The sequence below is a fragment of the Somniosus microcephalus genome, chromosome 2, assembly GCF_052327205.1.
Source record: "Somniosus microcephalus isolate GS21.2 chromosome 2, FLI_Smic_1.0, whole genome shotgun sequence".
In the NCBI taxonomy this organism is placed as follows: domain Eukaryota; kingdom Metazoa; phylum Chordata; class Chondrichthyes; order Squaliformes; family Somniosidae; genus Somniosus; species Somniosus microcephalus.
In genome coordinates, this window is record NC_140988.1 from 185,785,391 (window position 1) to 185,812,633 (window position 27,243).

Genomic DNA, 27,243 nt, shown 5'->3' on the forward strand with positions numbered 1-27,243 from the left:
GGCTGGTGTCGGGAGCAGTGAGACCGGAGACCCAGTGAGTATTTAAACTCACTTTCGCAGGCTTTCTTTACAGAGGCTGGTGTCGGGAGCAGTGAGACCGGAGACCCAGTGAGTATTTAAACTGACTTTCGCGGGCTTTCTTTCACAGGCTGGTATCGGGAGCAGTGAGACCGGAGACCCAGTGAGTATTTAAAATCACTTTCGCGGGCTTTCTTTGCAGAGGCTGGTGTCGGGAGCAGTGAGACCGGAGACCCAGTGAGTATTTAAACTCACTTTCGCAGTCTTTCTTTCACAGGCTGGTATCGGGAGCAGTGAGACCGGAGACACAGTGAGTATTTAAACTCACTTTCGCAGGCTTTCTTTGCAGAGGCTGATGTCGGGAGCAGTGAGACCGGAGACCCAGTGAGTATTTAAACTCACTTTCGCGGGCATTCTTTCACAGGCTGGTGTCGGGAGCAGTGAGACCGGAGACTCAGTGAGCATTTAAACTCACTTTCGCGGGCATTCTTTACAGAGGCTGGTGTCGGGAGCAGTGAGACCGGAGACCCAGTGAGTATTTAAACTCACTTACGCGGGCATTCTTTACAGAGGCCGGTGTCGGGAGCAGTGAGACCGGAGACCCAGTGAGTATTTAAACTCACTTTTGCGGGCATTCTTTACAGAGGCTGGTGTCGGGTGCAGTGAGACCGGAGACCCAGTGAGTATTTAAACTCACTTTTGCGGGCTTTCCTTGCAGAGGCTGGTGTCGGGAGCATTGAGACCGGAGACACAATGAGCATTTAAACTCACTTTCGTGGGCTTTCTTTCACAGGCTGATGTCGGGAGCAGTGAGACCGGAGACCCAGTGAGTATTTAAACTCACTTTCGCGGGCTTTCTTTGCAGAGGCTGGTGTCGGGAGCAGTGAGACTGGAGACCCAGTGAGTATTTAAACTCACTTTGGCGGGCTTTCTTTGCAGAGGCTGGTGTCGGGAGCAGTGAGACCGGAGACCCAGTGAGTATTTAAACTCACTTTCGCGGGCTTTCTTTGCAGAGGCTGGTGTCGGGAGCAGTGAGACTGGAGACCCAGTGAGTTTTTAAACTCACTTTCGCGGGCTTTCTTTCACAGGCTGGTGTCGGGAGCAGTGAGACTGGAGACCCAGTGAGTATTTAAACTCACTTTCGCGGGCATTCTTTACAGAGGCTGGTGTCGGGAGCAGTGAGACCAGAGACCCAGTGAGTATTTAAACTCACTTACGCGGGCATTCTTTACAGAGGCCAGTGTCGGGAGCAGTGAGACCGGAGACCCAGTGAGTATTTAAACTCACTTTCGCGGGCATTCTTTGCAGAGGCTGGTGTCGGGAGCAGTGAGACCGGAGACCCAGTGAGTATTTAAACTCACTTTTGCGGGCTTTCCTTGCAGAGGCTGGTGTCGGGAGCATTGAGACCGGAGACACAATGAGCATTTAAACTCACTTTCGTGGGCTTTCTTTCACAGGCTGGTGTCGGGAGCAGTGAGACTGGAGACCCAGTGAGTATTTAAACTCACTTTCGCGGGCTTTCTTTACAGAGGCTGGTGTCGGGGGCAGTGAGACCGGAGACCCAGTGAGTATTTAAACTCACTTTCGCGGGCTTTCTTTACAGAGGCTGGTGTCGGGTGCAGTGAGACCGGAGACCCAGTGAGTATTTAAACTCACTTTTGCGGGCTTTCCTTGCAGAGGCTGGTGTCGGGAGCATTGAGACCGGAGACACAATGAGCATTTAAACTCACTTTCGTGGGCTTTCTTTCACAGGCTGATGTCGGGAGCAGTGAGACCGGAGACCCAGTGAGTATTTAAACTCACTTTCGCGGGCATTCTTTACAGAGGCTGGTGTCGGGAGCAGTGAGACTGGAGACCCAGTGAGTATTTAAACTCACTTTCGCGGGCTTTCTTTGCAGAGGCTGGTGTCGGGAGCAGTGAGACCGGAGACCCAGTGAGTATTTAAACTCACTTTCGCGGGCTTTCTTTGCAGAGGCTGGTGTCGGGAGCAGTGAGACCGGAGACCCAGTGAGTATTTAAACTCACTTTCGCGGGCTTTCTTTGCAGAGGCTGGTGTCGGGAGCAGTGAGACTGGAGACCCAGTGAGTTTTTAAACTCACTTTCGCGGGCTTTCTTTAACAGGCTGGTGTCGGGAGCAGTGAGACTGGAGACCCAGTGATTATTTAAACTCACTTTTGCGGGCATTCTTTACAGAGGCCGGTGTCGGGAGCAGTGAGACCGGCGACCCAGTGAGTATTTAAACTCACTTTCGCGGGCATTCTTTGCAGAGGCTGGTGTCGGGAGCAGTGAGACCGGAGACCCAGTGAGTATTTAAACTCACTTTTGCGGGCTTTCCTTGCAGAGGCTGGTGTCGGGAGCATTGAGACCGGAGACACAATGAGCATTTAAACTCACTTTCGTGGGCTTTCTTTCACAGGCTGGTGTCGGGAGCAGTGAGACTGGAGACCCAGTGAGTATTTAAACTCACTTTCGCGGGCTTTCTTTACAGAGGCTGGTGTCGGGGGCAGTGAGACCGGAGACCCAGTGAGTATTTAAACTCACTTTCGCGGGCTTTCTTTACAGAGGCTAGTGTCGGGAGCAGTGAGACCGCAGACCCAGTGAGTATTTAAACTCACTTTCGCGGGCTTTCTTTGCAGAGGCTGGTGTCGGGAGCAGTGAGACCGGAGACCCAGTGAGTATTTAAACTCACTTTTGCGGGCTTTCTTTGCAGTGGCTGGTGTCGGGAGCAGTGAGACTGGAGACCCAGTGAATATTTAAACTCACTTTCGCGGGCTTTCTTTGCAGAGGCTGGTGTCGGAAACAGTGAGACCGGAGACCCAGTGAGTATTTAAACTCACTTTCGCGGGCTTTCTTTGCAGAGGCTGGTGTCAGGAGCAGTGCGACTGGAGACCCAGTGAGTATTTAAACTCACTTTCGCGGGCGTTCTTTGCAGAGGCCAGTGTCGGGAGCAGTGAGACTGGAGACCCAGTGAGTATTTAAACTCACTTTCGCGGGCTTTCTTTGCAGAGGCTGGTGTCGGGAGCAGTGAGACCGGAGACCCAGTGAGTATTTAAACTCACTTTCGCAGGCTTTCTTTACAGAGGCTGGTGTCGGGAGCAGTGAGACCGCAGACCCAGTGAGTATTTAAACTCACTTTCGCGGGCTTTCTTTGCAGAGGCTGGTGTCGGGAGCAGCGAGACCGGAGACCCAGTGAGTATTTAAACTCACTTTCGCGGGCTTTCTTTGCAGTGGCTGGTGTCGGGAGCAGTGAGACTGGAGACCCAGTGAGTATTTAAACTCACTTTCGCGGGCTTTCTTTGCAGAGGCTGGTGTCGGGAGCAGCGAGACCGGAGACCCAGTGAGTATTTAAATTCACTTTTGTGCGCTTTCTTTGCAGAGGCTGGTGTCGGGAGCAGTGAGACTGGAGACCCAGTGAGTATTTAAACTCACTTTCGCAGGCTTTCTTTACAGAGGCTGGTGTTGGGAGCAGTGAGACTGGAGACCCAGTGAGTATTTAAACTCACTTTCGCGGGCTTTCTTTGCAGAGGCTGGTGTCGGGAGCAGTGAGACCGGAGACCCAGTGAGTATTTAAATTCACTTTCGCAGGCTTTCTTTGCAGAGTCTGGTGTCGGGAGCAGTGAGACCGGAGACCCAGTGAGTATTTAAACTCACTTTTGTGTGCTTTCTTTGCAGAGGCTGGTGTCGGGAACAGCGAGACCGGAGACCCAGTGAGTATTTAAATTCACTTTTGTGCGCTTTCTTTGCAGAGGCTGGTGTCGGGAGCAGTGAGACTGGAGACCCAGTGAGTATTCAAACTCACTTTCGCGCGCTTTCTTTGCAGAGGCTGGTGTCGGGAGCAGTGAGACCGGAGGCCCAGTGAGTATTTAAACTTACTTTCGCGGGCTTTCTTTGCAGAGGCTGGTGTCGGGAGCAGTGAGACTGGAGACCCAGTGAGTATTTAAACTCACTTTCACGGGCTTTCTTTGCAGAGGCTGGTGTCGGGAGCAGTGAGACCGGAGGCCCAGTTAGTATTTAAACTTATTTTCACGGGCTTTCTTTACAGAGGCTGGTGTCGGGAGCAGTGAGACCGGAGGCCCAGTGAGTATTTAAACTTACTTTCGCGGGCTTTCTTTGCAGAGGCTGGTGTCAGGAGCAGTGAGACCGGAGACCCAGTGAGTATTTAAACTCACTTTCGCGGGCTTTCTTTACAGAGGCTGGTGTCGGGAGCAGTGAGACCGCTGACCCAGTGAGTATTTAAACTCACTTTCGCGGGCTTTCTTTGCAAAGGCTGGTGACGGGAGCAGCGAGACTGGAGACCCAGTGAGTATTTAAACTCACTTTCGCGGGCTTTCTTTGCAGAGGCTGGTGTCGGGAGCAGTGAGACCAGAGACCCAGTGAGTATTTAAACTTATTTTCATGGGCTTTCTTTGCAGAGGCTGGTGTCGGGAGCAGCGAGACTGGAGACCCAGTGAGTATTTAAACTTATTTTCATGGGCTTTCTTTGCAGAGGCTGTTGTCGGGAGCAGTGAGACCAGAGACCCAGTGAGTATTTGAACTCACTTTCGTGGGCTATCTTACCAATCTCAGACCGGCGGCAACGTTCCAGAGCCACGTCACGATTCAAAAAGTGACACGGGCAGGAGGGAGCAGCTGATTGGGTGAGTACGGCCAGGGAGTATTTATACTACTCTATAGTTTGACAGTTCAGGTTCATAGTTTATAAAGTTTAGAAGGTCTTAAATTTTTTGCAGTTATATTTTCTAGTGCTAGTAACCATGGGCCCTTGAGTATATCATTTAATTGTAGTGTAATTGGTGGTATTGATTTGATTTAAGTTAATTTAAATTAATTGAAGGGTAAATCATGGCAGGATAGCTCGGTGCCATGGTATGCTCCTCCTGCACTATGTGGGAAATCAGGGACACTTCCTGTGTCTCTGACAACCATGTGTGCGGGAAGTGTATCCAGCTGCAGCTACTGGCACACCGCATTGCAGAGCTGGACCTGCGAATGGATACATCCTGGAGCATTCGCGATGCTGAGGACATCGTGGATAGCACATTTAGGGAGTTGGTCACACCGCAGGTAAAGGCTGCACAGGCAGGAAGGGAATGGGTGACTGCCAGGCAGAGTAGTAGGCACAGGCAGGTAGTGCAGGGGTCCCCTGTGGCCATCCCCTCTCAAACAAATATACTGCTTTGGATATTGTTCTGGGGGATGGGTTATCGGGGGAAGACAGCAGCAGCCAACTTCCTGGCACCATGGGTGGCTCTGCTGCACAGGACATGAGGAAAAAGAGTGGGAGAGCTATAGTAATAGGGGATTCTATTGTAAGGGGAATAGATAGGCATTTCTGCGGCCGCATACGAGACTCCAGGATGGTAGGTTGCCTCCCTGGTGCAAAGGTCAAGGATGTCTTGGAGTGGCTGCAGAGCATTCTGGAGGGGGAGGGTGAGCAGCCAGTTGTCATGGTGCATATAGGTACCAACGATATAGGTAAAAACTGGGACGAGGTCCTAAAAGCTGAATATAGTGAGTTAGGAGGTAAATTAAAAAATAGGACCTCAAAGGTATTAATCTCAGGATTGCTACCAGTGCCACGTGCTGGTCGGAATAGAAATAGAAGGATATTTCAGATGAATACGTGGCTAGAGGAATGGTGCAAGGGGGAGGGATTCAAATTCCTGGGACATTGGAACCGTTTCTAGGGGAGGTGGGACAAGTACAAACTGGACGGTTTGCATGTGGGCAGGACCGGGACCGATGTCCTACGAGGAGTGTTTGCTAGTGCTGTTGGGGAGGGTTTAAACTAAAATGGCAGGGGGTTGGGAACCTGTGCAGGGAGACAGAGGAATGGGAAACAAGGATAGAAGCAAAAGACAGGAAGGAGAAAAGCAAAAGTGGCAGGCAGAGAAGTCAAGGGTTTAAATCAAACATGGCCACAGTAAATAATAGTTCTAAAAGGTCTAAGAGCGTTAAAAAAACAAGCCTGAAGGCTCTGTGTCTTAATGCGAGGAACATTCGTAATAAGGTGGATGAATTAGCTGTGCAAATAGATGTAAATGGATATGATATGATTGGGATTATGGAAACATGGCTCCAGGGTGACCAAAGTTGGGAACTCGACCAGGGGCATTCAATATTCAGGAAAGACAGGCAAAAAGGAAAAGGAGGTGGGTGTAGCATTGCTGGTTAAAGAGGAGATTAACACAATAGTAAGGAAGGATATTAGCTCTGATGATGTGGAATCTATATGGGTAGAGCTGAGAAATACCAAGGGGCAGAAAACGTTAGTGGGAGTTGTATACAGACCCCCAAACAGTAATGCCGAGGTTGGGGATGGCATTAAACGGGAAATTAGAGATGCATGCAATAAGGGCACAGCAGTTATCATGGGTGACTTCAATTTACATATAGATTGGGCCAACCAAATTAGTAACAATACTGTGGAGGAGGAATTCCTGGAGTGTTTATGGGATGGTTTCCTGGACCAATATGTCGAGGAACCAACTGGAGATCAGGCCATCTTAGACTGGGTATTATTTAATGAGAAATGATTAATTAGCAATCTTGTTGTGCGAGGCCCCTTGCGGCGGAGTGATCATAATATGATAGAATTCCTCATTAAGATGGAGAGTGAAGTATTTGACTCAGAGACTAGGGTCCTGAATTTAAATAAAGGAAACTATGATGGTATGAGGCGCGAGTTGGGTAGGATGGATTAGGGAATGTTACTTAAAGGGTTGATAATGGATAGGCAATGGCAAACATTTAAAGATCACATTGATGAACTACACAATTTGTTCATCCCTGTTTGGCATAAAAATAAAACAAAAAAGGTGACTCAACCGTGGCTAACAAGGGAAATTAGGGATAGCATAAGATCCAAGGAGAGGACATATAAATTGGCCAGAAAAAGCAGCAAACCTGAGGATTGGGAGCAGTTTAGGATTCAGCAAAGGAGGACAAAGGGATTATTTAAGAGGGGGGAAATAGAGTATCAGAGTAAGCTGGCTGGGAACATAAAAACTGACTGTAAAAGCTTCTATAAATATGTGAAGAGAAAAAGATTGGTGAAGTCAAACATAGGTCCCTTGCAGTCAGAATCAGGGGAATTTATAATGGGGAACAAAGAAATGACAGACCAATTAAATACATACTTTGGTTCTGTCTTCACAAATGAGGACACAAATAACCTCCCAGAGATGTCGGGGAACATAGGGTCTAATGAGAGGGAGGAACTGAATGAAATCAGTATTTGTAGGGATATGGTGTAAAGGAAATTGATGGGATTGAAGCCCGATAAATCCCCAGGGCCTGATAATCTACATCCTAGGGTACTTAGGGAAGTGCTGGTCATCTTCCAAAATCCTATGGACTCTGGAACAGTTCCCATGGGTTGGAGGGTAGCTAATGTAACCCCACTATTTTAAAAATGTGGTAGAGAGAAAACGGGGAATTACAGACCGGTAAGCCTGACATCGGTAGTGGGAAAAATGCTAGAGTCCATTATAAAAGATGTAATAGCAGAGCACTTGGAAAACAGTGACAGGATTGGACAAAGTCAACATGGATTTACAAAAGGTAAATCGTGCTTGACTAATCTACTGGAAGTTTTTGAGGATGTGACTGGTAGAATAGATAAGGGAGAACCAGTGGATGTGGTGTATTTGGACTTTCAGAAGGCTTTCTATAAGGTCCTGCATTCGAGATTAGCGTGTAAAGTTAAAGCACATGGGATTGGGGGCAAGGTACTGACTTGGATAGAGAACTGGCTGGCAGACAGGAAGCAAAGAGTTGGAATAAACGGCTCTTTTTCTGAGTGGCAGGCAGTGACTAGTGGGGTACTATAGGGATCGGTGCTAGGACCCCAGCTATTCACAATATATATTAATGATGATCTAGACGAGGGAACTAGATGTAATATCTCCAAGTTTGCAGACGACACAAAGCTGGGTGGGCGTGTGTGCTGTGAGGAGGATGCCGAGAAACTCCAGTATGATTTGGACAGGTTGGGTGATTGGGCAGATGTATGGCAGATGCAGTATAACGTGGATAAATGCGAGGTTATCCACTTTGGTGGCAAAAACAGGAAGGCAGATTATTATCTGAACAGCAATAGATTGGGAGAAGGGGAAGTGCAACGAGACCTGGGTGTCTTTGTGCCCAATCGCTGAAGGTAAGCATGCAGGTGCAGCAGGCGGTTAAGAAGGCAAATGGTATGTTGGCCTTCGGAGCGAGAGGATTCGAGTACAGGAACAAGGATGTCTTGCTGCAGTTGTACAGGGCCTTGGTGAGACCACACCTTGAGTATTGTGTGCAGTTTTGGTCGCCTTATCTGAGGAAGGATGTTCTTGCCATGGAGGGAGTGCAGCGAAGATTCACCAGATTGATACCTGCGATGGCAGGAATGACGTATGAGGAGAGATTGGGTCGATTGGGCTTATACTCGCTGGAGTTTAGAAGAATGAGAGGGGATCTCATTGAAACAGATAAAATTCTAACACGACTAGACAGACTAGATGCAGGAAGGATGTTCCCAATGGCGGGGGAGTCCAGAACCAGGGGTCACAGTCAAAAGATAAGGTAAGCCATTTAGGACAGATGAAGAGGAATTTCTTCACCCAGATAGTGGTGAACATGTGGAATTCTCTACCACAGAAGGCAGTTGAGGCCAATTCATTAAATATATTCAAGAAGGAGTTAGATATATTTCTTAAGGCTAAAGGGATCAAGAGATATGGGGAGAAGGCAGGGACAGAGTACTGAGTTTGGATGATCAGCCATAATCTCATTGAATGGCGGAGCAGGCTCGAGGGGCCAAATGGCCTACTCCTGCTCCAGTCTTCTATGTTTCTATGAGTGTTGTAGCAACTAAAAAGTATCTACATTTATTATTTAAAAAAATCAAACTGCTACTTGGTTACATTAATGGGGACTGTACTGTCAGTCGACCTCGCCCTCCAGGATCTATGGCGAAGGGAGTGGAGGCAGCGAGATAGACTGGAACATGCACCCAGAGGGAGCAGGAGGGCAATCAGGGCTCTCAACAGGAGGCCTTACCCGGTGAGAGTATTCTGAGAACACTTCTCCTACCTCCAATTAAGCGAGGAGCAGTGTATTAGAAGGCTCCGCTTCACCAAGGAGGTGGTCACAGAACTCTGCCACCTCTTGGAACCAGACCTCCAGCCTCAGATCAGGGCAACCATGGCTCTCTCAGTGACAGTCAAGGTCACCGTCACCATCAATTTCTTTGCTAGCGGATCCTTCCAGTCTGCAACAGGAGACATAGCTAACATCTCGCAGTTCACCATCCATCGCTGCACCCGGGAGGTCACAGAGGCTCTCGACAGTAGGAGAAGGGACTAAATTTCCTTCCCCATCACCAGAGAGAAGCAGGACAAGCATGCATGTGCCTTTGCCAGGATACCGGGATTCCACATGGTGCAGGGTGCCATTGACTGCACCCACGTGGCTTTGCGGGCACTGTATAACAATTCTGAGACTTCTCACTCCCATGCACCTTTCCCCCAGGCGGGTCTATCATCGTGAAGCCAGCCCAACTGGCAGCGGCGGGGGAATTGAGATAATTATCAGGTAGTTTACAGACAATTAAGAGCCTTTTTTCACGTTTTAACCGCAAAGGCTACCACTCATTTAATGTACAGTTGGTGTGCGACCACAGACAGCGAATCCTCAATGTCAATGCCCACTATCCTGGCAGCAGCCAGAATGTCTTCATCCTGCGCCAGACCGGTGTGCCAGCACTCTTCCAGCCACCACATCAAGCTCGCGGCTGGCTGGTCGGAGACAAGGGCTATCCGCTCTCCAGCTGGCTCTGACTCCCCTCTGCAACACCAACACTCCTGCCCAGCACTCATATAATGAGACCAATGCTGCCACCAAGAACATCATTGAGCAGACCATCGAGGTGCTCAAGCAATGGCTCTGCTGCCTTGACCACTCGGGAGGAGCCCTCTAGTACTCAGCTGAGCGGGTGTCCTATCTCGTGGTGGTCTGCTGCATGCTCCACAACTTGGCCATCATGAGGGCCCAGCCCTTGCCAGAAGGATTTCGGGACCACATCAGGAGGACGAAGAGGGAGAGGAGGAGGAGGACGAGGAGATAGAGGAATCATAGAAAGTTACTGCACAGAAGGAGGCCATTTCGGCCCATCGTGTCCGCGCCGGCCAACAAAGAGCTATCCAGCGTAATCCCACTTCCCAGCTCTTGGTCTGTAGCCCTGCAGGTTAGAGCATCCCAAGTGCATATCCAAGTACATTTTAAATGAGGTAAGGGTTCCTGCCTCTACCACCCTTTCAGGCAGTGAGTTACAAACCCCCACAACCCTCTGGGTGAAGAAATTTCCCCTCAAATCCCTTCTAAACCTTCGACCAATTACTTTAAATCTGTGCCCCCTGGTTTTTGATCCCTCTGCTAAGGGAAATAGGTCCTTTCTATCCACTTTATCTATGCCCCTCATAATTTTATACACCTCAATAAGGTCTCCCCTCAGCCTCCTCTGTTCCAAGGAAAACAGACCCAGCCTATCCAGTCTTTCCTCATAGCTAAGATTCTCTACTCCCGGCAACATCCTTGTAAATCTCCTCTGTACCCTCTCTAGTGCAATCACATCTTTCCTGTAATGTGGTGACCAGAGCTGCACGCAGTACTCTAGCTGAGGCCTAACTATAGTGTTTTATACAGTTGAAGCATAACCCCCCTGCTCTTGTATTCTATGCCACAGCTAATAAAGGCAAGCATTCCGTATGCCTTCTTAACCACCTTATCTACCTGGCCTGCTACCTTCAAGGATCTGTGGACATGCACTCCAAGGTCCTTTTGTTCCTCTACACTACTCAGTGTCTTATCATTTTATAGGCCCAGAACTTCGGGTCTCCACGGGTGAGTACGCATGGGTTACTCACCCATAGGCCCGATGGAAGTGCCGGTTTCCTGCATGCACTGCGCATGCGCGGGAAACCGGCACTTCTGTTCCTCTGAACGAAGAGGTTCAGAGGTCAAATGCGTGCGTGGGGAAGGCTGCGCGTGCGCATCAAACTTAGTTTTTTTTTTACAGGTTTTCCCGTGAGGGTAAGCCTGCAGAATTTAGAAATATAAAAGGCCTGCTTTTTACAAGGTAAGTGGTGAATTAATTAAAATTAAAACATTTTTTCTACAAGTTTATTATTTTTAAATACTTTAAAGCAAGGTAAGTTTATTTTTAGCCCCGTTAGAATATAAAATTATTTTTTTCAAAAATTTAAATTATTGTTTAAAATAGTTATTTCATGTAATTTATAGTTTATTTAAAAAATGTGATTTAAAAAAAAAATTATTTGAAGGTTTAGTGCTATTTTGGGGCCATAGTATTTATAAGTCTTGACAGCACTTCCTGTCAGACTTATGAATGGAGCATTTCCTGCTCCGATTGGCTGCCCATGCCCACGTGATCACAGGGGATGCATCGAACTAACTGCGCCCCTGGGATACGCAAGCACTGCACGCCAGCAGCTGGACCAGGCCCCGGATCGGAATTCCACGGGGCCCCACAGCTCAACGTCCGAAGCGCAAGGTAAGTGCAGATCGGGGGCTTGCACCCGCGGGAAGCCCCTGACCCAAATTTCTGGGCCAATGTGTATTCCCTTTCCTTGTTAGCCCTCCCCAAATGCATTACCTCACACTTCTCCCGATTGAATTCCATTTGCCACTGTTCTGCCCACCTGACCAATTTATTGAAATCTTCCTGCAGTCTACAGCTTCCTTCTTCAGTATCAACCACACAGCCAATTTTAGTATCATTTGCAAACTTCTTAATCATACCCCCTATATTCAAGTCTAGATCATTGATATATACCACAAAAAGCAAGGGACCTAGTACTGAGCCTTGCAGAAACCCACTGGAAACAGCCTTCCAGTCACAAAAACACCCATCAAGCATTACCCTCTGCTTCCTGTCTCTGAGCCAGTTTTGAATCCAACTTGACATTTTGCCCTGGATCCCATGGGCTTTTAACTTCGTGACCAGTCTGCCATGTGGAACCTTATCAAAAGCCTTGCTAAAGTCCATGTACACTACATCAAACGCACTACCCTCATCTACCCTCCTTGTTACCTCCTCAAAAAATTCAATCAAGCTTGTCAGACATGATCTTCCCTTAACAAATCCATGCTGACTATCCTTGATTATTCCGTGTCCTTCAGAATTCTTTCCAATAATTTTCCCACCACCGAGGTTAGGCTGACTGGCCTATAATTACTCGGTCTATCCGTTTCTCCCTTTTTAACAAGGGTACCACATTAGCAGTCCTCCAGTCCTCCGGCACCACACCTGAAGCCAGAGAGGATTGAAAAATGATGGTCAGGTCCTCTGCTATTTCCTCTTTTGCTTCGCTTAACAGCCTGGGATACATTTCATCCAGGCCTGGGGATTTATCCACTTTTAAAGCTGCTAAACCCCTTAATACTTCCTCTCTCACTATGTTTATTTCATCTAACATTTCATACTCCTCCCCCCAGATAGCAATGTCTGCTTCACCCCTCTCCTTTGTGAAAACAGACGCAAAGTATTCATTAAGAACCCTACCAATGTCTTCCGGCGCCACACACAGATTACCCTCATGATCTCTAAAAGGCCCTACCCTTTCTTTAGTTATCCTCTTACTCTTAATATATTTATGAAACATCTTTGGGTTTTCCTTGATTTTACTTGCCAAGAATTTTTCATGCTCTCTCTTTGCTTTCCTATAATAATTTTTAATTAAGCCCCTGCATTTTCTGTACTCTAAAGATTCTGGAGTATTTAGCCCTCGGTATCTGTCATACGCCTCCCGTTTTTTCTTTATCCTACCCTGCATGTCTCTAGACATCCAGGGGGCTCTGGATTTGTTAGTCCCACCTTTTTTCTTTAAGGGCACATGTTTGGTCTGAACCCTCCGGATCTCGTCCTTGAATGCCTCCCACTGCTCTGATACTGATTTACCTTCAAGTAGCTGTTTCCAATCCACTATGGCTAAATCCCCTCTGAGCTTAGAGGGTGAGGAAGATGAGGAGGATGCCGTGGAGGACGAGGAGGAGGAGGAACAGGAGCGAGGGAGGAGGCAGCCACTCAATTGGCCTTCCAGAAGGGCGGTCCATAACCGCCTCATCAGACTGTGTTTCGAATGAATTAAACCCCAGATCCCCATTGCTCACCACATCCCTATCGTTCCATCCCTGTCATAGGCCATATCACAGCGCAAAGCTGAAATGAGAGACACCACAAAAGAATCCAAACTGAATTAATAAATTTATAAAAAAATCAGTGAACACATATTTACAACAAAAATATTAACTATTCATCCCTGTACAATCCCTTAGTGCCTCTCGTTACGGTGCCTTTGCCTACTCTAGTGCTTCTACAAAGTGTTGGCCCAGTGGCTGCAACAGGGCTGGTGGAAGGCTGCTGAGTGTCCGTGGGGGTGACTTCAGATGGCCTTGCTGGGGTCCCTCGACCCGGTCTGGGCCTGGAAAGTCCGGCTGTAGACTGCACCACCTCAGCATGGGCAGCAGCAGCAGTCTGGGCTGGCTGGATGACAGGCAGCGACAAGGGCAATGGCAGAGTGGCAGTGGTGGGAGCAGGAATGCTGTCATCCTGAGAGAATACAGCAGGTTCCTGCTCCACTGACCCACTGCCACTCCCCCAGGGCAACACCTCAGCCTCCCTAGCAATCTGTTGGAACACAGATTGCTGGCCTGCTGCGACACCGTGAAAACCTCGGTGGACAGTGTTAGACCATCCACGATGGCAGCAGTCAGAGCTTGCGTGGCATCAAGCTGAGACTGCTTGAGGGCAGTCCGAGATTGGATGCCACCGAGCATAGACTGCATTACAGCACTAAGACGTTGCGTCGCTTCTGCCTGTGCTGCAATGGAAGCTGCCAGATCGCTCATCACACGCGGCATCAGGTCTGGGTTGCCACGGTCTCTTTGGGAGTCTACCAACCTTTGCAGACTGGAAATGATAGGCTCCATGGTGTGCGCAGAGCCTTGTGCAATGTTGGAGGTGGACTCCTCCACGCTCCTTACCATTGCTGAGAGGATCTCGGGCACCCATGCCATTGCACCTATCACCTCCGTGTACATGCCCATCACCCTTCTAAACGCCTCCCCATTGAGGTCCTTATCTGAGTCCTGAGCAGCAGAACTCACACGTGAGCTCGCCCTCTGGGGAGCTAGCCCCCAAGCTACCCTTTCCCCTGGCCTTGCTGCAGCCCACTCGTCCCCGGTGTCTCACCCTGTGCAGATCCCGCTACTATACCATCCTCTAAAGAACACGTAGTGCCAGTATCTGAGCTGGATGCCTGTGGGTGAGACATGCAGTGACGTGGTGTGTTTTTCCTCCTCCTCTTCTCCTGCCTCGCTCTCAATGGTGCCCTCAGGAACAGGCTGCTCAGGTGCTTGCTCATTAGCTGAAAGCATAAAGGCACAAGAGTCGGGTTGATGTGAGAGGATGGGGGCAAGAAGGGAGAAATGCATGCATACAGCACGATTAGCTGGAAAGTGCGAAGTGCTTCAGGGGTGAGAGGGAAGTGGAATGTGAGAAGGAGTAGGGATGAACATACCATTGTTGCCCCAAGTCAACATCGCCGGTGGTCACGGCACCCACCACCTGGTGCCCAATATTCTGCAGCACTCTATTTTCCAGAGCAGACAGTGGTTGGGTGTCAGCTTGTCTCCCGCCTATGCGCTCCTGCTCCCTCCTGTTGTGAGCCACCTTGGCCTGCAAGAGAAAGTGTTTGAGTGAGTGTGGAGCAATGTGTTTGGGTGATGTGCCTGCCATAGTTGAATAGCTGTCATTGTGCGCAAGGTGTGAGATGTGGGTGTGTGTGTTGGTAGGTAGAGATTGTTGGTGGCTGAGTGCTGGGGGTGTGGTGCTTTGGGCAGTGTGTGCAGACTGTGGCTCAGATGGTGATTATACCTGTTGTTATAACACAGCTTAACCCTGACTCACCTTGAGCAACACCATGAATGATCTACGTGTATGTACATATTACACACTATAAAATCTCTTGTGGCACGGCTCATGATATGTTAGAGGATGCGCTTTTCTTTTTAAGGACAGAGACCCCGAAATTTCAAGGTGGAATCCCAGTGGTTTTCTAAATCGGGAAATGGGGCAGAATCCAGTTCCACTGGGATGCTACCCTGTGTTTTCAATTTTGCCATTTTCTTTTGTGGGGGGGGGGGGGGGAAACCATGGGCAGGTTTTCCGCCTGCCTCTCTATGTCAAGGGCATGTGTGTGTTTGGGAGATCTCCAGACTTTCACCTTTTGTGCTTTCTGTAGGCCTCAGCAAGACTAATGCCAGAAGAAGTCTGTAAAAAGGCCCCAGACCTTTACTCGGGGATTGATCACCTTCCTCAAGAAGCCTGCTTGCTCCATTAGGAGCAGAAGAACCAGAGAGGACACTTTTCTGCAGGGTCTTCTCTTTTCTGCATAGCAGCATGGTGCCATTTCAACATTCCGCCAGCAGTTCAGGCAAGATAAAAATTAAAGATAGACGCCGGGAATTTCCTCGAGGGTTTTCCCGATCAAGAGGTGGAAACCCCATTTATGTGTTTTATGCGGGGTCCCACAGATCTTCCACTAAAGTTACAGCGGCCGATCGGAAGAACACGGAAGGAAATTTCCAGTGAGAATATCTATATCAGATATACTAATACATTCATTATTATGTTTCCATTGCAGCTTTTAGTCTAGGTTTGCAATTTTGTATGTAGTGTATTGAAATATAATTGGAAGCATGTAAGAAACTGCAAAAGATTTGTTATCCTTTACTAACAGAATTGAAATATATTTATTAGCTTGTTTCAGTGTAATTATGTTACTAATAGTCATCGAAGGCTTCCTTCTGTTATTACCAGGACCAAGGTACTAACCAATAGCATGAAAAATTCAAGGACAGAAATGATTCACTTTGGTAGGGAAGCAATTTAGCTTTGATAACTACATATTGCAAGAAATTTTAATTATCAAAGTGCAGCGGTGATGATAAATTAATCACCATGCCCATGATTATTTTACAACTGACTATCAGCATTGGGTGGAAAAGGGACCTCACCAGCTTGTGAAAGCAAGCAGATTTGCCAAGCAAAAATATATACAGATCTGACATAACAAACGTGTATTTCATGATATAGGTACAATATTGGAAGGTCTTTGGCTTTCAAATCACTTATGCAAGTTACTCTGAACATTAGAGTATATTTTATTACCACTTCAAACACACACAGAGCCCTATTCATCTACTATACAGATAAGAAAGTTATCATGATTTTTATAGTTCTCTGACATTTGATTTACATCAGGGAAATAGAAATTTGAAACATTGTTAGGATTATTTTATTTGCGCTTCCAACTTCTGCCATAGGCAAACATAGAGCCAAACAACAACACATTAAGATATTGAAAATCATCTAAAAGCACTTTAACACAATAATGTCACATTAATTTTCATTGCCCCAGACAAAACTGGGATCTGCTTTGTCTCTGTAGTTAACAATTCAATGCAAATGCAAGATCCAATGTTCATACCCCAGGATAGAAATTGAATTGTGCAGCCCTTGTTTTTCAAGCGAGGAATGGGTGCTGAAGGGTCAAAACTGATGTGCAAATGGGCCACGTGAGATTGGTCCTCTTGTATCATCAGGAGGCGACCGCTGCGCTAGGGACACCGGTCACGCCCCAGGAGGAAGCGCAGCAGTCGTGAAGAGGATGAAAATCGGCCGGCAGGGTTACCGTCACTGTGCTCATGTGAGTCCGTTGGGTGGGGTGAGGGGACTGGGAAGGGGGTGAGCAGCGGCCTGCGGATTGGTGGGGGGGGATTGGGAAGGGGGCGAGAAGCGGCCTGCAGATTGGTGGGGGGATTGGGAATGGGTCGAGCAGTGGCCTGCGGATCGGTGGGGGGATTGGGAATGGGTCGAGCAGCGGCCTGCGGATTGGTGGGGGGATTGGGAAGGGGGCGAGCAGCGGCCTGCGGATCGGTGGGGGGATTGGGAATGGGTCGAGCAGCGGCCTGCGGATCGGTGGGGGGATTGGGAATGGGTCGAGCAGTGGCCTGCGGATCGGTGGGGGGATTGGGAATGGGTCGAGCAGCGGCCTGCGGATCGGTGGAGGGATTGGGAATGGGTCGAGCAGCGGCCTGCGGATCGGTGGGGGGATTGGGAATGGGTCGAGCAGTGGCCTGCGGATCGGTGGGGGGATTGGGAATGGGTCGAGCAGCGGCCTGCGGATTGGTGGGGGGATTGGGAAGGGGGCGAGCAGCGGCCTGCGGATTGGTGGGGGGATTGGGAAGGGGGCGAGCAGCGGCCTGCGGATTGGTGGGGGGATTGGGAAGGGGGCGAGCAGCGGCCTGCAGTTTCAATGTGCTCCTCCTGTAAGAAAGTGGTATTTTTTTTTACTTCTCTTTTTGTGGCAGCTTCCCTTTAAGAACTGCTGGTTTAGCTGCTTAATGCCGGAGAAAACTGACCGCAGCATGCATTGACCCAACTCTTATGCTGAGCCAAAAGCAAAATACTGCGGATCTGGGAATCTGACCTAAAAAGAGAAAATGCTGGAAACACTCAGCAGGTCAGGCAGCATCTGTGGTGAGAGAAACAGCGTTAACCGAAAGGTCATCGAGCTGAAACGTTAACTCTGTTTCTCTCTCCACAGATGCTGCCTGACCTGCTGAATGTTTTCAGCATTTTCTGTTGTTATTTGTTATTCTGAGCCGCCGGCAGGTAGGGTGGAGAGGGGTGGGAGGTGGGGGCGTCCTGGGGAGGGCCTCTAAAGGGCCAGCAGCTGGCCGGCGTGTTTTTTTGCAGGTCCAGGAGGAGGACTCCTGCTTCTCCTGAACCCACAAAAATAAAAACTCTAAATTTCCTGGGCCTTTTTTTTGAGCAGCCTCCAGCAGTCCTTAAACTACTATATAATGAGCACATAATAAAATAATATAATACAGTATGGTTGAATGAGGCTTCCTGGAAATTGCTGAGGTAAGGGTCAACTTAGCAGTTCCTAAGTATTGCATAATGAAGGCATTCCAAAGCATATTATTAAGGTAAATTACATATAATTCAAAGGACTGAAAATCCACAGTTCTGATCGACATCCTGGTATAAATGCCAGGTTGCACTTTCTTAGATTAGGTTAAGAAGGCAAATGGTATGCTGGCCTTCATAGCGAGAGGATTCGAGTACAGGAGCAAGGATGTCTTGCTGCAGTTGTACAGGGCCTTGGTGAGACCACACCTTGAGTATTATGTGCAGTTTTGGTCGCCTTATCTGAGGAAGGATGTTCTTGCCATGGAGGGAGTGCAGCGAAGATTCACCAGACTGATACCTGGGATGGCAGGAATGACGTATGAGGAGAGATTGGGTCGATTGGACTTATATTTGCTGGAGTTCAGAAGAATGAGAGGGGACCTCATTGAAACTTATAAAATTCTAACAGGACTAGACAGACTAGATGCAGGAAGGATGTTCCCAATGGCGGGGGAGTCCAGAACCAGGGGTCACAGTCTAAGGATAAGGGATAAGCCATTTAGGACTGAGATGAGGAGGAATTTCTTCACCCAGAAAGTGGTGAACATGTGGAATTCTCTACCGCAGAAGGCAGTGGAGGTCAATTCATTAAATATATTCAAGAAGGAGTTAGATATATTTCTTAAAACTAAAGGGATCAAGGGATATGGGGAGAAAGCAGGGACAGGGTACTGAATTTGGATGATCAGCCATGATCTCATTAAATGGCGGAGCAGGCTCGAGGGGCCGAATGGCCTACTCCTGCTCCTATCTTCTATATTTCTTGCAACCTCTGTCACTGACTCCAGTGGAGTTTCAATGGTGGGTTCCGGTGCCACTATGGGCTGCATTTAGGGCATCCACAATAGCGGGGGACCCAGAAAATGTAGTGGTGCCAAGTGCTCAGGGGTAGTATGATGCTGCTGGCACAGAAGATTTCTGTTAGTGGCCCACCAGCCACCTTTATAAGGGGAGGTCAAAATTAAAAAAATTAATTGTGGGCCCCACCTCCGCAGATATACCTCATTCATATTCCCAGCCTGGGAATTTTGTCTCCCTTGGCACATCTCCTGTGATATCAGGGACCGTGAGGGGGACATAAGTTTCAGCTCAAACAATACCCTCTTGGAAACATGCTGCTAAGATCAGGACCTACTGTATCTCCATGCCATCCAATTCTGCAGACCTTATGTTGCACTTCCAATGGCTTTCTGATGGGTGTGCACCTTTCAGGTCTTCGCAAATTTTGGGCTTTAGTGTATATGTAAATTGGTTAAGTAAATATTTTGTAACAGATTTTAAAGTAAATACCTCAGACGATAAGAAAGTTCAGAACGAGAAAAGGTCATTTGACCCACAAAGCCTGCTCCATCCAGAATCATTGTATGCCAATTTTATCATGGACTCCTCCCACCCCACCCACCACCATCTGTTTTATGAAACACTAATGGTGTCATTTGAACCTAACCCACTGGATGGAAAACGGTCGGATGCCTGTTTTACACTTCGCCCGATTTTACACTCCAGTGACCTCAAGGGAGAGTAAAATTGCGGGGGAGAGGGGATTAAAGCAGGTGTCCGACCTGGATCCACCCATTTCCCACCATATGGCTTCGGTTAATATTATCCCTAATAGTTTCATTTCCACCTCCTCTAATCTCTAACCTTGCTTGACATTTCTGAGCTTTCTATCTGTTGGCACAATTCAGACACTCTCCCAACTCTCATTCATGTTTTGCAACAAACTGCAATTTCCACAGCTAGAACCACATCTGATATGATCTGAAATTTACACCATTTTGTGTGCCATGAATAGAAATAGCATGCCACGAGATTATTAATGACACTGGAGGTTGTGCAGCCTGCCAGCCATGCACCCCTGTCTACTCCAATAGAAAACACCATGCTGTCAGAACATACGCTTCAGACTAAAAGTAGTGTTGAGTTTATTTACCAGATCTATAATCACACAGAAACAAAAAGAATATAGAAAATAATCAGCAATACAATGTTCAACTTATGCAATATTTATAACTGTCTCAAAAACCTTTTGTGAATCTTTTAGCTGAACTTTGATCAATGTAGCATGGGCCTTCTTCACTCCATGGCGTCACATCTCACTGCATTGATGTAGAAACACATGGTTGAAGTAGGGGAACTCCAGAAAGGGGTATTGATATGAGATTGCAAACTTACATAGTAATTCTTATAGTACTGCACACATGCAAATCTGAGCAGTTCTCTCACATTAGGCATGTTGTTAATTAATTTTAACTATCAGACAGATGGAGTGTAGGATTTGATTGGTTTTGATTGATTTTGACACATATATATATATATCTCAAGCAGTTTGGCTGTCCTCAAATAGATAGTTCGGCACTGATATGAAATTGCAAACTTACATGCATTAACATCTCAAAACCATGTGAGAATTGCTGATGCAATTAACTTGTAAGTACAGACAAACAACAGCATTTTGGAGAGCAGGCTGCATACCACCCCAAAAAACCCAGAACTATCTCGAGACATACTGGATATAGTCTCACTTTCTAAGTTAGATAACAGAGTTCCATTTTAAATTCACAATATATTAGCCTATCTAAAACTTAATATGAAAGAGATATAATACAGAGACTTCACAGTCTGAAGCTTCCATTACACTTGATGTTCTCTAGTCCTATGCTCACTGTATGAATAGCTTGCTTTCTTCAACCTTACCTATATATTTTAAAGATCTGCATCATGTCTCTCCTCGGTCTTCTTTTCTCCAGAGAAATAAGTTTAGTCCCTTCATAACTTAGTCCCACAAAACCCGTGAGATAGCTAAAGTAATTCTAGCACCTTAGTATAAAATAAGATGCAAAATGAGAGATTTTGCAAAAGCAGTAACATTGGAAGTTACAAAGTTAAAAACTGACACTGGATTAAAGAACTAAAGGTTGCACCCTGAATTGTAAGAAGGGGGACTGAGGTGTAGTGGGTGCATTGGTGTTTCTCCTGAAGTATTTAAGATGCATTCAAAACATTCCAACACATCAAGTTTATATTCAAAAGAAAACACAATGTAATAGTTAACGACAGAAAGATATCATTGCATCACCGATTGATGATTATTTCTTTAAACGTTTTCAATAAATTTGAATTAAAACTTAAAGTAAAAACATAAACATATTGTAAAACAGCAAACATAGTCGCTACAGCAGAAATTTTTCAAAAACACCTACATGGGTTGCATTGAATGAAGCTTTTCAATCGAGGTATTCTAGGCATTGGCCCTTGAAAATATCCCAATATAGTGAAAGTGCCTTTTACTGTCAATAGGGAGAAAAAGCAGAACAAAAATGTTTACCTAAAAATCGCACTTAGAAATGCTCATCCCCAGAACCATGTACTAATGGATACTGTGAATGATTCAGCAGTTTTAATGCTGGAATAAAGACCTCAAGCTAATGAAAGCACTCTGATCAGACAGTTTTTTGTTCACCCACTCTTCTCTGTTTCAGGCTAAAACCCCCTGCATCACTGACTATAGCTTCTGTAATTGCTATGACCTTTAGCTCTTTTGTCCAATATTACTCTTTGTAACTTTGTAGCTCTTAGTGATACTGTTTTTGCAAGCACTCTTATCATATCGTTGGTTTTTTTTACCTTGCTTTGATGTTGTTTGACTTCCAACGTTTACCTTGCTAAATGTAGTTCAGTACTTTTCATTGAACAGTACTGTACGTGTGTCAAATGCCATGGGTTGCTCAGAATCAGATTGCAATATTCTGAAGCTCTTTTAATTGGCACAGGTTCAAATATGCCGTAGGCATAACTTTGTAGGCAGAGTTTCATCTTAAAGGGAAACCCAAGAAAAATAATGAAAAACATGTCTTCATATCATTTTACATCAAATAGAACATCAATCTTTTCCATTTCTATGAATATTTAATTCAGTTTCAGTTTTTATTCATGGAGAGAAAAAGGTGTCAAATAGCTTATTATATACCACTGAACAAGTCATTGTTGAAATCAAGGTTGAATGCAGTGTATCCTATTCCTTACCAGAAGCAGACATTTTATGAGTAACTACAGTATGATTTTATTTGTGCTGACAACACCGAGCCAGGTCATACTGGAGCCTATTTCCATTTTCACCTAACATTAGTTTACAAGATAAAAAACATTCTTTTCTCTCTCTCTCTCCCTTCCTCCCTATACACATGATAAAACAAACGAGAGTTACATAGAATTACATAAGGGGTGTTATGTCTTCTAGCGCTCGTAGTGCTTTGTAAAGACGACTCTGGACTCGGTAGTTTGTAATTATAACTACTGTTTTATTTGTGTTGTACTGGCTGCCTGCCGCATGGTGCGGGGTGATATTTTTCCCAGCCCTGTGCGGCGCCTGCGCACTACTTTCCCAGCATCGTAGTGCTGCTACACTTGATTTGAGTGTTAGTACACTTGTACAATGTAGTCCCAACATAACTATGTAACATCCCTCTTTCCCAACAAAACTAATTACATCAATTTTCTATTTTACAATGTTTCCAGTTGAATAACGTTAACAAAATACAAAACGTGAGCTTTCTTTGCTCAATTTATATACATATATTTGTCCATGTTGTTTTACTGTTCTGTGCGAATTATAATTGTCTTTATAATTATTCGCGATACCGCTCAGGTGGTTGTATGTTACTCCTCCATCTTGTGGACTTGGCTGTAACTATTCCTTTCTGCGGTGTTTTGGTGTGTTCTTTTCTTGTTGCCGGTGCTGTCGTGTTTGGCTCTGGAGAGTGCCTGTTTGCAGTTGTTGTATTTGAGGTGTTTGTTTCTGGCGTTATATTGTTTTCCATGTCTGGTATCCTAACTGCTGCTAATGTTGTCCGCTGTTTGACAGCTTCAGGTGATGGTCTGATATGGATCCTGTTTCGCCTGTATTGGTTTCTAGGTTCTGTCTCTACCAAGTAAGATCTTGGAGTATCAGCTTTTCCAATAACCTTGGCTGGACGCCATGTTCTCAACAACGGATCTTGTATATGCACTGATTGCCCATTTAGCAGCTCCAGTAGTGGTTTTGCATGCTTGTTATAGTGTGTGCTCCCCGTAGCTTGTGTTTCCATCAGCTTCAGCTGAATGTCCTCTTGGTCCTGGGGAGGATATATCTTTGCTGGTAGAGTTGTTTTGTATTTTCTACCGTTTAGTAGTTCTGCTGGTGATTTCGAGTCTGCTCTCAAAGGTGTCGATCTGATTGCCAAAAGGGCAAGGTCTTGGTCTTCTCCCATCTCCTTGCTTTTAATGAGAGCTCTTTTGACTGTTTGGATCTGTCTTTCAATAAATCCGTGTCCCCTTGGGTAATGTGGGGATGAGGTAATTATTTTAAATCTGTATTTTCCAGCCAGTGCTCTGAATTCGCTGGAGGTGAATTGTGTCCCATTGTCGCAGATGACCTTCTCTGGGATGCCCTGTTCTGCGAATAAGTTTTTCACAATTTTTGTGATTGTTGTGGCTCTCATGTCGTTTATCCTTCTGACAAAAGGAAATTTTGAGTAGTAGTCTGCTACTATGATGTACCACTCCTGGTTGCACAGGAACAGATCTGTTCCAACCATGTGCCATGGTCTCGGGGGTACTTCCATTTGAATCATCTCCTCCTTCTGCTGTGTGTTTCGGTATTTCTGGCATATACAGCATGTGGAGACCATTTGTTCTATGCTTTTGTACATGCCTATCCAGTACACAGCTGATCTGGCTCTTTGTTTACATTTCTCCATCCCCATATGGCCTTGGTGTATTAAGCGGAGAAGTTCCGTTTGCATCAGTTTTGGTATTATGATTCTTGAGCCAGCAAGGAGAACACCGTCCTCCACCGAGATGTCGTCTCTGATTGTCCAGTACTGTCGGATTTGGTTTTGGACCTGCTGGATCTTCTCTGGCCACCCCTGTATTACCTGTTATATGAGTAGTAGCAACTCCTCTTCTTTACCAGTCTCCTCTTGAATTTGGCTAAGCTTTGTGGGAGTAACATTTACGAGGTGGTGTATTTTTACTGTCAGGCCCTTCATCTTGTGTTTTTCATGTGGTGACAATCGAGACAATGCATCTGCCAGTGCCATTTCTTTCCCTGGCCGGTAGTTTAATTCAAAGTCGTAACTTTGGAGTCTTAACAGTAACCTTTGCAGTCTTGCTGGGGCCTTGCTTAGGTTTTTCTTGTAAATTTGTTCGAGTGGACGATGGTCACTCTCTACCTCGAATTTTCTTCCGTATAAGTAGGTGTGGAACTTTTCGCATCCGTATACTACTGCCAATAGCTCTCTTTCGATGTTTGCGTATCTTGTCTCTGCTGATGTCAATGCCTTCGATGCGAAAGCTATTGGTTTTCCTTCCTGCACGAGGGCTGCCCCTAGCCCCCTGGTAGAGGCATCTATCTGTAGGGTGACAGGTTTTTTTCTATTGTAATAAGACAGGCTGGTTTCTTTACATAATAATTACTTTAGATGTTTGAAGTTCCTCTCATGGGATTCTGACCATTGGTATTTGGTGTCTTCTTTTAGTAATTCTCTTAGGTTTGCTGTGTAGTCTGATATGTTTGGGATGAAAGAGCTCATATACTGGACCAAGCCGAGGTAGCTTCTCAGCTCCTTCTTGTCGTTTGGAGGTTTCATCGCTGCTATCGCCTCGACCTTTTCGGGATTAGGCTTGACACCCTCCGGTGTGTAGATCATGCCAAAAAATTTGCATTTTGTACTTTTAATGATGCACTTCTCGGCGTTCAGCTTGATGCCAGCCGTTCTGGTGCGCTCCATGGCCTCATGCAAGTGCACGTCGTGGTCTCTTTCATTTGATCCGTAAACTTGGATGTCATCAGCGATTCCAATGGCTCCTTCACAGCCTTTGTATGTTTCATCGATCTTTTGTTGGAAGATGTCTTGGCTGACTTTCAATCCGAATGGCAGCCACAGGAATTTATAACGCCCCAATGGTGTATTAAAAGTCGTCAGGTTAGTTGATTCTTCGTCCAGTTTTACGTTCCAGTAGCCGTTTCTGGAATCCAGTTTGGAGAAGACTTTGGCTCCTGCCAGTGCTGGTGTGATTTCTTCTAATGTTGGTGTGGGGTATGTTAGATCCGTGTATTTTTGATGTAGTGTGTCCTTCAATAACTAGACATGAGGCTGCAGGAACAATCAACAGGTATTTACTGGATGAGGGTTACTCTAAAACTAACGTACAGATCCCTACTCAGGGTTTATATACAGGTGTGGTCACTGGCAGTACTACAGTATACAGGAGCTGTAAAAAGTAGTTCTCCCCTTAAAGGTACATACACTACAATTCCTCCCGTTTTAGATTGACAGGACCATAACATTCATTTAACAATTAACACTTTTAACATGCACATTAACTGAAAATAGTCCATTTATAAATTCAGTCTTTGGGGCGGCTTCCTGATCCTTTCTGGATAGCGCCTTTCCTGAGTGTCTTGTTCTTAGTGCGGAGGCTCCCTGTCGTCAGTTGGTTCATCAGCTTCCGATGCTACTGTTTCTGGGGTAGATGCTACCTGTATGTCGGGTTCATCACCAAGTGCGCGAGACATGGAGTTGACTCGTTCCTGTGACTCTAGGATCTGGTCGACATGGCGTCTCACAATGTTCTCCCCAACATCCACTGTGTACATTAGTGGCCCCTGCCATGTGCATATTGTTCCTGGTTGCCATTTCTCTGTTCGGTAGTCGCGGGCCAAGACTGGTTGCCCTACACTGAAGCTCCTTGTCGGCTTCTCATTGATGTGCTGGAATTGCTTATTCTCAACATCTCTTCATACAATTGGTCTGAGCAAATCCAGACGAGATCTCAACCTGGTGTAATGCCTTACCCCATTCCTTTTCATAAATCTTCGAAACTCTTCGGACACAAACTGTGGTCCGTTATCAGAGCAAATCTGCTCTGGCAAGCCGTTCCTGGCAAATATGGTCCGTAGGACTGCAATAGTTTTCTCCGTGGTGGTGGACGACATTTTGATCACCTCAGGCCATTTCGAGTGCGCATCCACGGCTATTAGAAACATTGAGTCCATGAATGGACCAGCAAAATCAATATGCACCCGTTGCCATGGAGATGAGGGCCACTCCCATGGGTGTAGAGGGGCATGTGGTGGTGCATTTTGGACCTTCTGGCATCCTGAGCAGCTCTTTGTCAGGTCCTCGATTTGCTGATCGATCCCCGGCCACCACACATAAGCCCCAGCAAGGCTTTTCATTTTTACCACTCCCAGATGGCCTTCGTGAAGCTCATTGAGGACTCTCTCCCTTAACTTGGGTGGAATTACCACTCGGGATCCACACATCAAGGTCCCCTGGCATACTGACAGCTGTTCTCTTCTGGATGAGAATGCTGGCAACAGTGAGTCGCCATGTGTTGGCCATCCCTTCACCGTCAAGTCATATACCCGAGACAGTGTCGGGTCATTTCGGGTCTCCTTCTCTATATCAGCAATAGTTACTGGCAAGCGTTCAATTATAGTCGAATGAAATAAGCTGGTGCTTCCTCCGCAGTAGGCAGTGGCAGGCGTGATAGCCCATCAGCGTTTCCATGCTGTTTCGTGCCCTTATACTCGATTTCATATTGGTTCACCCCTAGAAAAAGCGACCATCTTTGTAGCCATTGCGCAGTCATCACCGGCACGCCCTTCTTTGGATTAAAGATGGAGACAAGTGGTTGGTGGTCCTAGGGGGAGTGTTTGCTAGTGCTGTGGGGGAGGGTTTAAACTAAAATGGCAGGGGGTTGGGAACCTGAGCAGGGAGACAGAGGAAAGGGAAACAAGGATAAAAGCAAAAGATAGGAAGGAGAAAAACAAAAGTGGCAGTCAGAGAAATCAACGGTTTAAATCAAACATGGCCACAGTAAATAATAATTCTAATAGGTCTAAGAGCGTTAAAAAAACAAGCCTGAAGGCTTTGTGTCTTAATGCGAGGAGCATTTGTAATAAGGTGGATGAATTGGCTGCGCAAATAGAAGTAAACAAATACGATTTGGTTGGGATTACGGAAACGTGGCTCAAGGAAGGCCAGGACTGGGAACTCAACATCCAGGGGTATTTGATATTTAGGAAAGATAGGCAAAAAGGAAAGGGAGATGGGGTAGCATTACTGGTTAAAGAAGGGATTAACACAATTGTAATGAAGGATATTAGCTCTGATGAGGTGGAATCTGTATGGGTA